This window comes from Coregonus lavaretus (genome assembly GCF_964263955.1).
Source record: "Coregonus lavaretus genome assembly, chromosome: 8".
NCBI lineage: Eukaryota > Metazoa > Chordata > Actinopteri > Salmoniformes > Salmonidae > Coregonus > Coregonus lavaretus.
In genome coordinates, this window is record NC_139995.1 from 11,650,938 (window position 1) to 11,663,381 (window position 12,444).

At 42.7% G+C, this 12,444-nt stretch overlaps 1 protein-coding gene across 1 annotated transcript in view; it reads left to right on the plus strand.

Annotated features, from left to right (window-relative positions):
• Positions 1 to 12,444, plus strand: part of LOC311133830 (guanine nucleotide-binding protein G(i) subunit alpha-2-like) — a 209,008-nt gene that overhangs the window by 171,875 nt on the left and 24,689 nt on the right. The gene's annotated exons all lie outside the window — the stretch shown is intronic.

Sequence of the window (12,444 nt, forward strand, 5' to 3'; positions counted from 1 at the left end):
CTGGGTTTGGAACACTCCTACAGTGGGACACATGGATGCAGGTATCTCTCTCTGCTACTTTCCCCTCCATTGAGGTAGCCAGCAACAACTAGTACTGACCTCTCCACCCAGCTCTTACTTCTATAATCCTTCACCGCCAGTCTCCAGGGCGCAGACAACACTCAGATTATCCTGCTAGGTTGGGCAGAGAAGCCTTGGGAAGAAAGTCTTAAGAATATTGTTAGGTGAGGCACCGTATGCTACTGTACCATGTCTTCTCTTCAGTCAGGAGTAGCCTTGAGATTAGGAAGTGATTCATGCGTTCAAAAAACAAAACAACAACATTGCCTGTTAAACCAAAATAATAAATGAAATTAAAATGACAACCTTTGATAATATCTTCACTTAATTGTATGCCATAAGTTAATTCAAGGAATAATAAAATTGACTAGCGACAGGTGTCCCTCATTCAGGGCTAGCGCTCTCTCTCTGTCATTGTTATGTTCCGAATCATATATATGGCTATGAACTATAAACTTCTTCACAATTGTCAGTATTACCAATGACCCTCAACTCGGTATAATTAATGACTTTAAATTCATCATTCTATGTCTCTCGGTTTTCGAGTGTGGGTGATCAAATCACACTAGAAAGTCAGGACAGAGGTGAGAGGTCATTCAAATCCTTCAAATAAGTGTTTCACTCTATAGTAGACTAATCATTTAACAACAGTGAAAACATTTCATACCTGTAGTATCCCAAGTGTTCAATCAGTCCTTAGTACAGTTATTTTCAAAATAAATCACATTTTTTATTAAAACTCACTCAGAAAATACAACTTCAAAAAATGACATGTGTGTGCCCCTTTAATACATATCATTTCTAATCCATGAAAACCCCCAAAACAAAATGAAATAGTCCACTCAGTGAGTCAAACATGCTTTAACACCACTACCAAACATACATAACGAGTTTACTGTGTGTGGTTATTTGCAAACCATATTTAAAATAAAAATAAAATAAAACCCCCCCAAAAAATGGCCATGACCAGGCTACATCACTGTTTCTTTTAACTCAGAAAACCCTCAATAACATTACTTGTGACTACTCCAGAATAAGATGACCTAAAATCTCTCATAAGATGAAAACCACCTAAGGTTCTCTGAGTTAGCAATGAGCATCCCTACTTTATTACCCTTTAGACTTCATTTTATGTAATTCTCCGTAGGAGACAACGTCTCAAACAACTTTGATAATAGATGCCTGGGATAAAATATCACTGATTCTTTATGCGAAGTAATGATTATATTGGCGACTAAATAAAATATGACATTTAGAGAGGTGACAGGAACAATGTAAGGCGAAACAGATATTAACTATGTCGTTGGACATTGATCCAGTAACGATACCATAATAATTTGATATGGGATCAAATGGAGATGATTTTGGGGTTGAATAGTCCTTGTTCCTTAACATATCAATCCTGGAAGAAAGAATCCTACTCAAAACACATCAGATAATACCAATGTTTCATTAAGTTGACTAGACACCTTCTAATATAAAACTAGAACCCATTGACGCTAATCTAATCATTGCAACCTGTTGCATTGATTTATCAAAAATATAAAACTGTTTATCACCAAATCTAGAACCTTCAGAAAGTTGGTGCTGCCCCGTCAGCGTAATAATCAAAACTACCTGCAACCCCCTGTTCCACGTAATGGAAACAGATAAACGTTTTAGAATTCAGTAACTGTCTGCATAACTGGTGTTACGCAAACTATAGAATTGTATAATAATAATAAAAAATTGTCAAAGAACGTTTCCAATTCAACTATTCAGATCTCTGCTTCAAATTACCCCTGCATCCTTTACATCCCGATATAGCTCAGCCTTCACAACTCTCATTCACCCGCGGAGTAAAACATGGCATTGGTAAAGCTTATCCATAAACCACCAATAACCAATAGCATATTTGCATTCACCTTGTTAGCAAACATTATTGTCATTCCAGTCTACCCAAACCATTCAATTCGACCTTCTCATTTCCCAATTACATTAGCTCCTTAATGATAATTAGTTTTATTGAAACCCTAAATTGGCTTTGTACTATATTATAAGTTACATTGTTAATTTCCAAACCTTATGGGCCGTTTTTTCTTACATGTTGTACCCGGACGGAGAAAATCCCTTAATAGTTACATAATCAGGTTAAGTCAATTTCCTATGTTTTCCAAAAAGTGGACATACGCCAATCAGTTTGTAAGACTGTTACCCCTAGTTTGTAGACAGTCATATAATGCTTAATCTTATATTCATCAAATTATCTATGTATTATTTCCCACCCCTCACGTACGTCTACATTTTAGGTGCGCAAGTTAGCATATGAATATTATTCCAATTATTACTTTATCAAGTCTCTAATAATTGATTACACACATAAAATTCATCATATTTTCATATACTCACATAATCCATATAGAACGTTAGAAATCCTTAGGTACTCACATCAACCAATCCCTTCGTGTTTTTTAACGATTCTCAATCGACACAAATCAGCTTCTTCAAACATACTCCCAGCGGAACCAAAAAACAAACAAAAAACGTTTGTTTCCCGGACACTGACCTACCTGTCATGGGATCCTCAATGGTTCTCTAACCTTCCGGAAACTCCATTAAAGTCTCCCAGAAAATATAGACTTGTCGCTACTCTCTAAACTACATCCCACTCTCAATATCACTCCGTGATATACTATGATGGGCATTGATGTACGGAACCACAAGATAACATTATATCAAAGCTTATTATCCAAATCTCAATCATCTTATCATACCCATTTCTATCTTTTATTATCCAACCTTCAGATTAATACATATTTCCGTATTCACACACTATTTTCCAAACACACTTAATCAATACTTTTATAACCTGCAGAAATATCTTATTCTACAAAAGGGGCCAAACTTGGAATGTCAATTCCATCACATTAACATTTTACTATAACTGATTTTAGGATTACATATTTTATTAGCCTGACTTCCATAAGATTCTATAAATAACCAATAATATATGTCACTATCATCATCAATTGTGATTGTCTTGCCAGATTCAGGTCTACTAAGTTGACTCCCCATGTTTATATATTAATTCATGCAATGTTAGTAATAAAATATTTGAATCAAATCCCCAACTTGATCTTTATTTAAATGTAGTTTGTTGCCATGATTCAACATATATCTGCTCGATTCTTTATGCCGTATCAGTTATTGTTCTCTCTCTCTCCTGACCGTTTTGAGTAATTCACAAAGGACTAATTCTCTCTTATAGGGCTTTTACAAAGGACTCTAACCTTTAACAACGTTTGTTGAGGACTTGAACTTCGTAACAAAGGACTCTAACCTTTACTCAAACCTAACACTTTATGATGATTCAACACACCAAAGGACTCAAATCTATATTTTTCCTTCTTTATAATGTCGTACACATTAAGGACTCAAACCTATATTTTTCTATATTTATAATGTCGTACACATTAAAGGACCCTGCGCCCAATCTTGTTAAACCCACTCTCCTTCTCCTCTGTTGTTTTTACTCATTACTCTGAACACTCTATTTTGAATCATAGCACCATGTCATTGTCTAATTTGATATTCCTCTTACATATGTTTACATACTCGAATACCACTCATTTATTCCCCTCAAAAAAATATTGAATTTTAAATTTTCATTACAGCTCAGCTTTACCACAGATAAGCAGAATTTAACATAATCAAAAAAATTAAAGTCTGCTTACCTGTTAGTTCGGCTGTGAACTGCATCCTGTTAGTTTAGACGCCAATCTGTTATGATGAGTTTCTCTGGTATCAAGTAATTCAGGATGCAAGAAGATATTTGACACTTAGATGGAGAGTTGATACATATATTTAATATACGGTACCGGATTCAACATGACAAGCTGCACGTTGTCATTTGGACTCCCCACCGGATTCATCATAGCAAGATACACGTGGGTTGCATCTCACTATTTGAATGATATGCATACAAAATCTCTCAGTTTATATACTGCTTGGCAAGCTAATTCTACCCAACAGTTGCCAATCATTGTTAGAATACACTCCCAACTACAATAGTATCACCCTATATGGTATCATCTTGCACCCTAGTCAGGACATTCCATCACATACTCATTCTAAAAGTAACATCAGTGGCCCCACAGTCTTCCTTGGCAAGCATACCTTCTGGCACCCACAACTGACAGAAATAAATGGAATGTCCTCATCCTCAAAATCCTATGTAACACATAATATCAAACACATTAACAAATCCTGTGTAAAATACATCATATCACGGGCTATACAGTGTCACGGAAGCACAACCCCAGGTGCTCTCTGTCCACAAGGGGGCACCCCTTTCCATAGGTGTCTTATTACTGGGATTCTTTGCTGGTTCCTCCCTCTAGCTCACTGGTCCCTATGAGGTACTTAGTGATACAGGTTATGGGCTCGGTAGGCTATTGTCAATCATGCTTTTATCCCACACACCGTCTGTTATCACAGATGGGGTCCGTTTTTCAGAGCTGTGTGTCCCTTTACCAGCTGGGTTACAAGGTGCGGTGTCACCGGTACCTATGACCGGTGGGCATGATCACCTCCATGATAACGTTTTCCTGGGTTTATTTGTAATGTGTGCAGCCCCCGCGCACCTAGCGCAATGAGAGGGGAGGTGGAACCGGCTGGGGTCCCCCCTTGCCCCCCTCCCCAGATGTTCGCTGTGACAACAGTATCCCCAAGTGGAACTGCCAATCAGGGTAGGTCATTGGTAACCGAAGCCCCCGAACCCAGTGGACAGGGCTTCAGGCAAACGTCGGCACTTAAACACATTGTTTCTACCCCAAGGTGGTTGACGAGAATGTGGAAATGAAAAAAGAACCAAATTCTCCCAGTACACACGGTGGCGTTCCGCCCCATTAAGATGGCACTTTACGAGAGACTCGCTGTCTGTGTGGACCAATGGCGTGCATGTGCATTGTTGCCCTGGATTATACGAACAGTGACATTGGGCTACAGGCTACAATTCGTGTGCATCCCCAACGTTTTTGTCAGAGTGGTTCCCTATGTCAGAGGCCCAGAATGGCTTGTACAGCCTGTATTTCCTGGTTCCCAGAAGGGGCGTGACTTTGCGTCCCAATTTAGACCTGCGTGCCCTAAACAAGTACTTCAGGGTCTACTAATTCAGAATGCTCACGAACAGCCGGTTGTTACAGTCAGTGCGCCCGGGTGATTGGTTCACCTCCATCGACCTGAAGGACACGTACTTTCTTGTGGCCATACATTCCATTCACAGGAAGTTTCTGAGGTTCCATTTCGAGGCTGTGGTCTGCAAGTTTCTGGTCCTCCCTTTCGGGCTTTCACTCTCACCTCACACTTTCACCAAAGTTGTGGAGGCGGGTTTGGCACATATGTGGTGCCTGGGGCTTAGGATATTGGACTACCTGCATGATTGGCTGGTGGTAGCGGAGTTGAGGGAGCAGGTGGTCTTACACACATCCATGCTGGTTTCCCATGTTCAGTCTCTGGGTTTCATAGTGAAACAAGAGAAGAGCTATTTGACTCCATATCAGCGCATTCCGTTCAGACTCAGTCGAGAATTGTGCATTCTTGTACCCGCAGAGGGAGGCCATTTCTTGGCTTTGCTTGTCCCAATTTCGGCTAGGTCACGTAGTGCGTTTTCACCAGTGCCTGCGCCTATTAGAGATGATGGCTTCTATGATAGCTGTGGTTCCCCCCGGGCTGTTGCTGATGCGACCTTTCCAGCGGTGAGTGAAATACACTCACTTGGACGCATTGCGCCACCTAAACCGGTCACTCCAGGTGTCCCCGTCATGCCTATGGGCTTTGGCTCGGTGGAGGGACCTGTGGCTGTTGTTGCTGGGTACCCCCATGGGTTGAGTTATATCCCGCAAGGTGATCATGACGTCCCCAAGGGAGGGGGCTGCGCTGTGCGAGGGCAGCTCAATTCAGGGGTTGTGGGCAGTGTTGCAGAGAGTGTTGCACATCAATAACCTGGAGCTTTTTCACGGTGTACATAGCGCTCAGGCACTTTCTCCCATTGTTGGCAGGCCAGTGGTTGAGGACAGAGAGCAGTGGTGGCATACATCAACAGACAGGGAGGGGTGCGGTCTCGCCTCCTCTTATCCTTGAATTGCTCCCTACTGCTGTGGAGCAGTGCGCACTTTCCCTCGCTCCGGGCGCATCATCTCCCCGGGCGCCTCACCACGAGAGCGGATCTGCCATCCGGGGGGGCCCTCGTTCTCGGGACAATGACTTCCCACTAGTCATTGGCCTTGACAGGCGTGATTCTAATGTTCTTCAGTAGAGGGCGCTAGCGAGCAAACTCCCCATAGCTGTCTTGTACCTAATTTCCCTCCTTCAGGGAACAGTAGTTATAGTCATAACTGTACGTTTTCAATAAGGCCTTCTGACTGTCAGTAACACTCCCCCATGCCAGGGGGAATCAACTCCAAGACTTTCAATATCAACTCCTCCCTCAAAGGAGTGATACACCTTTAAACATTCTCAATATCACCTCCCTCCCTCCATCCCCTCCATCCCTCCCTCTACTTCAATCAGAATGTAATCTGCACACACACCAGGAGACCAACATTTACCACCAGTTAGATCTCGCTATCCCCTCCTGCTGCTAGTTTATTTTTCATCCAAACTGGAAAACGATCTACTTTGCATATAGCTTAACAACTCGGCTTTGTCTGCCAGTTTCCTCTTTAATAGCATCACAGAAACATAGAGATCATTAATTTATTCTTAGAGAAGAAGGCTGGGTATTTACCATGATGCAATCACAATGGCAGTTGGATTGATTGGTTGCTTGTTTGTATCATATCAGGTTTACTCAGAACTGTGTAATACCCCTGGCCAGCCTCCCATTAGACTGCTGTATGGTGGTATTGTGTTCCCCTCCCCTCCCCTCCCCTCCTCTCCTCTCCTCTCCTCTCCTCTCCTCTCCTCTCCTCTCCTCTCCTCTCCTCTCCTCTCCTCTCCTCTCCTCTCCTCTCCTCTCCTCTCCTCTCCTCTCCTCTCCTCTCCTCTCCTCTCCTCTCCTGTCCTGTCCTGTCCTGTCCTGTCCTGTCCTGTCCTGTCCTGTCCTGTCCTCTCCTGTCCTGTCCTGTCCTGTCCTGTCCTGTCCTGTCCTGTCCTGTCCTGTCCTCTCCTGTCCTGTCCTGTCCTCTCCTGTCCTGTCCTGTCCTGTCCTGTCCTGTCCTGTCCTGTCCTGTCCTGTCCTGTCCTGTCCTCTCCTGTCCTGTCCTGTCCTGTCCTGTCCTGTCCTGTCCTGTCCTGTCCTGTCCTGTCCTGTCCTGCTCTCATCTCCTCTCCCATCTGCTGCTGTGTGAAACCTGTCACATTACTCCACAGGGGGAAGCATCAGCAGACAAATGGAGAAATCTCTAAAACTTTCTCTAGATCATGATCCTCCTCCTAGCTTTGATGCTCTGACTCTCTCATATGGCTCTATCTTGCTGGTTGGCTGTCCAGACAACACAAGAATGATAACGTGTTGATCAGTTATCTGAGCTTCCATCCTGACAGGCCCCAGCGTTAGGGATCTCTTGCAGAGCAGGGTCAAGCTGCAGGGGTCAACCTTAAGGTCAAGGATGACCTCTAGGACGACTTCTTCCAAGGAGAGTCAGATTCCCTTAGGCTTTACATTGGTTTTTAAATGCTGTTTTCCCCATACACTCTTACACTATTGAGAATTTATCAAGGTTGATGAATGTCATAGCATGCATCATTCACTTCAAGAGAACAGAGTGAATTCATTATTCAATAGTTTTTTATTGAATCACAAAGGCAATACAATCAATAAAACACAATACAATTTCTCCCCTTTTTGAACAACCCCACCTTCCCACCCAACCACCCATCCCAAACATACCCCTGGAGGCACACCATCCCCAACCTCGGTCAACACATCATATTTAAAAAATGAAACATACCAAAAAACAAAATAACAGACAAACTACAATAAAATAACAATTACACACAGAAAATGTGTTTGCCCATATAACATCACCAAGAGATTATTGAGGCAGCTACTTTCCAAATTTCTATAGTAGTATGTTTAGCTTTATTCATGTGGACGGTGGATAACGCTAACATAACTACATCCTGAAAGTATGCCAACCATTTCCTTATATTTACATTGAAGTCATTTAGCAGACGCTCTTATCCAGAGTGACTTACAGTTAGTGAGTGCATAAATTATCATACTGGCCCCCCGTGGGAATCGAACCCACAACCCTGGCGTTGCAAACGCCATGCTCTACCAACTGAGCTACACGGGATATGAAGGTCATGAGGTGGCAACCAGTGCTGAACATCATGTTTTTTTACTTCACTTTACACTGTTTCTCATTCAGCTGCATACCTGAATCGTCATTAAGTAACAGAGGAATTGGTTCAAAGGGTACAGTTTTATCTATCATGTCAGAGAGAATAGACCACACTTTCCTCCAAAACTCATAAACCTCAGGACAATCCGATATCATATGTTTGTATGTGCCAAGTGTATTGAGAGAACATAGATCACAGTTTAGGCTTAGAGCCCGTTTTGCATAAAATCGTACAAGTGGTGTCCAGTACAATCTATGACAGAGCTTAAAATTAATTAACTGATGGTTTGGGTTCTTTGATGAGTGAAATATATTCTCCCAGACACTGTCCCGATCAATAGCATCATCATCAAGCAAAATCCTTTTACCCACGCCTTAACCATTGAAAGATCTTTCTGCTTTAGTAATTGAAAATGAGAGTAAATAACTCACACAAAACCTCTGGAAGGGAATGTAAAAATTCACTCTATCACTGGGTGCCTTCCCAAACCTGTACCCCATGGGACCCATATAGGTACGAAGTGCTGACCATAGTCTAAGATAAAGAAAGAATGACGACCCTGGCAAATAAAAAAGGAGAAGTTCCTGAAAACACCCTCTGAGTTAAATATATAGGGGGTCCCATCCGGAAACAAATGTTTTTAGGGGGGAAACGAACTCAATACTTAAAATGACTAACACGAAACCAAAACTGTGTAGAAATGATAATGGACCTACGATCGATAGAGGACTGTTTTATTGCTAATTTTAACACCAAGGAAATATTATTTTTTTATCTGTGCAGCCCTCAGTACTTTGTTGGTCTATTACCTGAAGTAGTAGCCTTGTTATGCCACAGAGAGGTATGGAGATACCAGTTCCAGTTACCACCTCCACATTTCTTAACCCTCCTAAAGTTATCTATTGTATTAGGACCATAATAGGAACATAATATAACATGCATTTCTTATTAGTTATACCAGAAAATATCAATCTAATAGGAGAAACTATTATGTGACCTTCTCTAAAGACGACAGATGCACCATCAATCCAGAATCAATTGGAACCTTGTTAGTTTTCTTCATACATCTATTGAGCTCCCCTACTCAAATTTGATAGTCAACAAGACACCTTTTCTTAATTAACTAATTTGTGACAATGAGCTGGATGATCTACGATTGTCTCAAGCCACAGGAGCACAGGCCGATAGCTGAAACCAGTATTGACAGAGGTTGTATTGACTTATGGAGATGAGGAATTTATGGTCATGAGGATGAACACTATGGACTGGATCCCTGCTGCTTTACGAGGCTATAGTGTACATTAGTTATTTGACATATCTGGAGCCTCTGGTCAAATGTTTTATGGTCACTGTCTGTCTGTTTGTCTGTAACATCATCAGAGCAGAAGGGTTTATGTGATCAATACTATATTTCTGATCATAAAGAATAGAGCTCTGCTCGGAATGCTATTAGAATGGATTTGGTTTGCTCCACTAGACCATGTAGTAGGTTATACCCCTTTATCAATGTGATCTTGGTAAAGCATGGCTATATCTATAGACTTTACCAGGATCACATTGATTAAGGGGTATAGTGGAAACCTACATCGTCCAGTGGAGAAATCCAAATCCATTATATTGATGTTGTGAGCATGTCAGTCAGTATCCCTGTCAGTGCTGTGTTCATGAACTATTGGCTGGGGTACCAGCTAACTCTGGCCCTGGCTGATGATTAAATCCGTAGAGCAGGCAGGCTATGTCCAGCATGGAACAGAATTACAGACAGAGTGCTACGGTCCTCCCACATCACATTTTTTCTCACTACTAGAGGGGTTGACAAAGGGAAGCAGAGTGAGTGAGAGACAGGGATGGAGGGAAGAAGAGTGAGAGAGAGACAGGGAGGGAGGGAAGCAGATTGAGAGAGAGAAAAAACTGTTCCATATATGTGTCGCATCAGGGGTGCCTGATCTATGGCTCTGTGTTATAGATCTGATTTAGCCCTGATATCCCTGACACATATTGATCTGAGTGACAAAATGGAACGTGAAGCTTCTTATCTTATGTTACCTCACATACAACTGAATAGCATGTGGAGTGGCCGATCTAATCTTAACTCCCATTGACAGCTCTGGGATTTCTACTCATCATGGATTACTGCTCAAATTACCAATTTTGCTTTCTATAATGCTTAAAATATCATGCTTAAAAACCAATTGAAGTGAAGCGGGAAAAAAATACAATTTCCATAGAAATGTTCCCTTTGAGAAAAGCAGAGGGAGACAGAGCGAGAGAGAGAGAGAGAGAGAGAGAGAGAGAGAGGGTCCAGGGCAGGCTCAGTGATCTAACATGACTATTTATGGCCTAGAACAAATGTAGAAAAACACAGCACACATGGACTCTGTCGTCGTGCATGATTAACAGAACCAATCCAGAATCACTGTTGTGCTAAAACAGAACAACAGAGAACACCTGTGATTGGTGTCTCTGCTTGAGTGCCACTGCTTGGATGTGTGTGTGTGTGTGTGTGTGTGTGTATGTGTGTGTGTGTGTGTGTCAGCATCAGTGTGCATGAATGCCCAAATGTGTGTGTGTAAAATCAAATCAAATCAAATGTTATTTGCCACATGCGCCGAATACAACAGGTGTAGACCTTACAGTGAAATGCTTACTTACAAGCCCTTAACCAACAATGCAGTAAAAAAAAAAAAAAAAAAAAGTGTTAAGTAAAAAATAGATAAGTAAAAAATTGTAAAATCAAATAACAGTAGCGAGGCTATATACAGGGGGCACCGGTACAGAGTCAATGTGCGGGGGCACCGGTTAGTCAAGGTAATTGAGGTAATATGTACATGTGGGTAGAGTTAAAGTGACTATGCATAAATAATAAACAGAGTAGGAGCAGTGTAAAAGAGGGGGTTGGGGTGGGGGGGCAATGCAAATAGTCCGGGTAGCCATGATTAGCTGTTCATGTGTCTTATGGCTTGGGGGTAGAAGCTGTTAAGAAGCCTTTTGGACCTAGACTTGGCGCTCCGGTACTGCTTGCCGTGCAGTAGCAGAGAGAACAGTCTATGACTAGGGTGGCTGGAGTCTTTGACAATTTTTAGGGCCTTCCTCTGACACCGCCTGGTATAGAGGTCCTGGATGGGCCGTACGCACTACCCTCTGTAGTGCCTTGCGGTCGGAGGCGGTTGCCGTTGCTATACCAGGCGGTGATGCAACCAGTCAGGATGCTCTTGATGGTGCAGCTGTATAACTTTTTGAGGATCTGAGGACCCATGCAAAATCTTTTCAGTCTCCTGAGGGGGAATAGGCTTTGTCGTGCCCTCTTCACGACTGTCTTGGTGTGTTTGGACCATGATAGTTTGTTGGTGATGTGGACACCAAGGAACTTGAAGCTCTGTTCCACTACAGCCCCGTCGATGAGAATGGGAGCGTGCTGAGTCCTCTTTTTTTCCTGTAGTCCACAGTCATCTCCTTTGTCCTGATCACGATGAGGGAGAGGTAGTTATCCTGTCACAACCCGGCCAGGTCTCTGACCTCCTCACTATAGGCTGTCTCATCGTTGTCAGTGATCAGGCCTACCACTGTTGTGTCGTCGGCAAACTTAATGATGGTGTTGGAATTGTGCCTGGCCATGCAGTCATGGGTGAACAGGGAGTACAGGAGGGGACTGAGCATGCACCCCTGAGGGGCCCCCGTGTTGAGGATCTGCGTGGCAGATGTGTTGTTACCTACCCTTACCACCTGGGGGCGGCCTGTCAGAAAGTCCAGGATCAAGTTGCAGAGGGAGGTGTTTAGTCCCAGGGTCCTTAGCTTAGTGATGAGCTTTGAGGGCACTAGGGTGTTGAACGCTGAGCTGTAGTTAATGAATAGCATTCTCACGTAGGTGTTCCTCTTGTCCAGGTGGGAAAGGGCAGTGTGGAGTGCAATAGAGATTGCATCATCTGTGGATCTGTTGGGGTGGTATGCAAATTGGAGTGGGTCTAGGGTTTCTGGGATAATGGTGTTGATGTGAGACATGACCAGCCTTTCAAAGCACTTCATGGCTAAAGACGTGAGTGCTACGGGTCGGTAGTC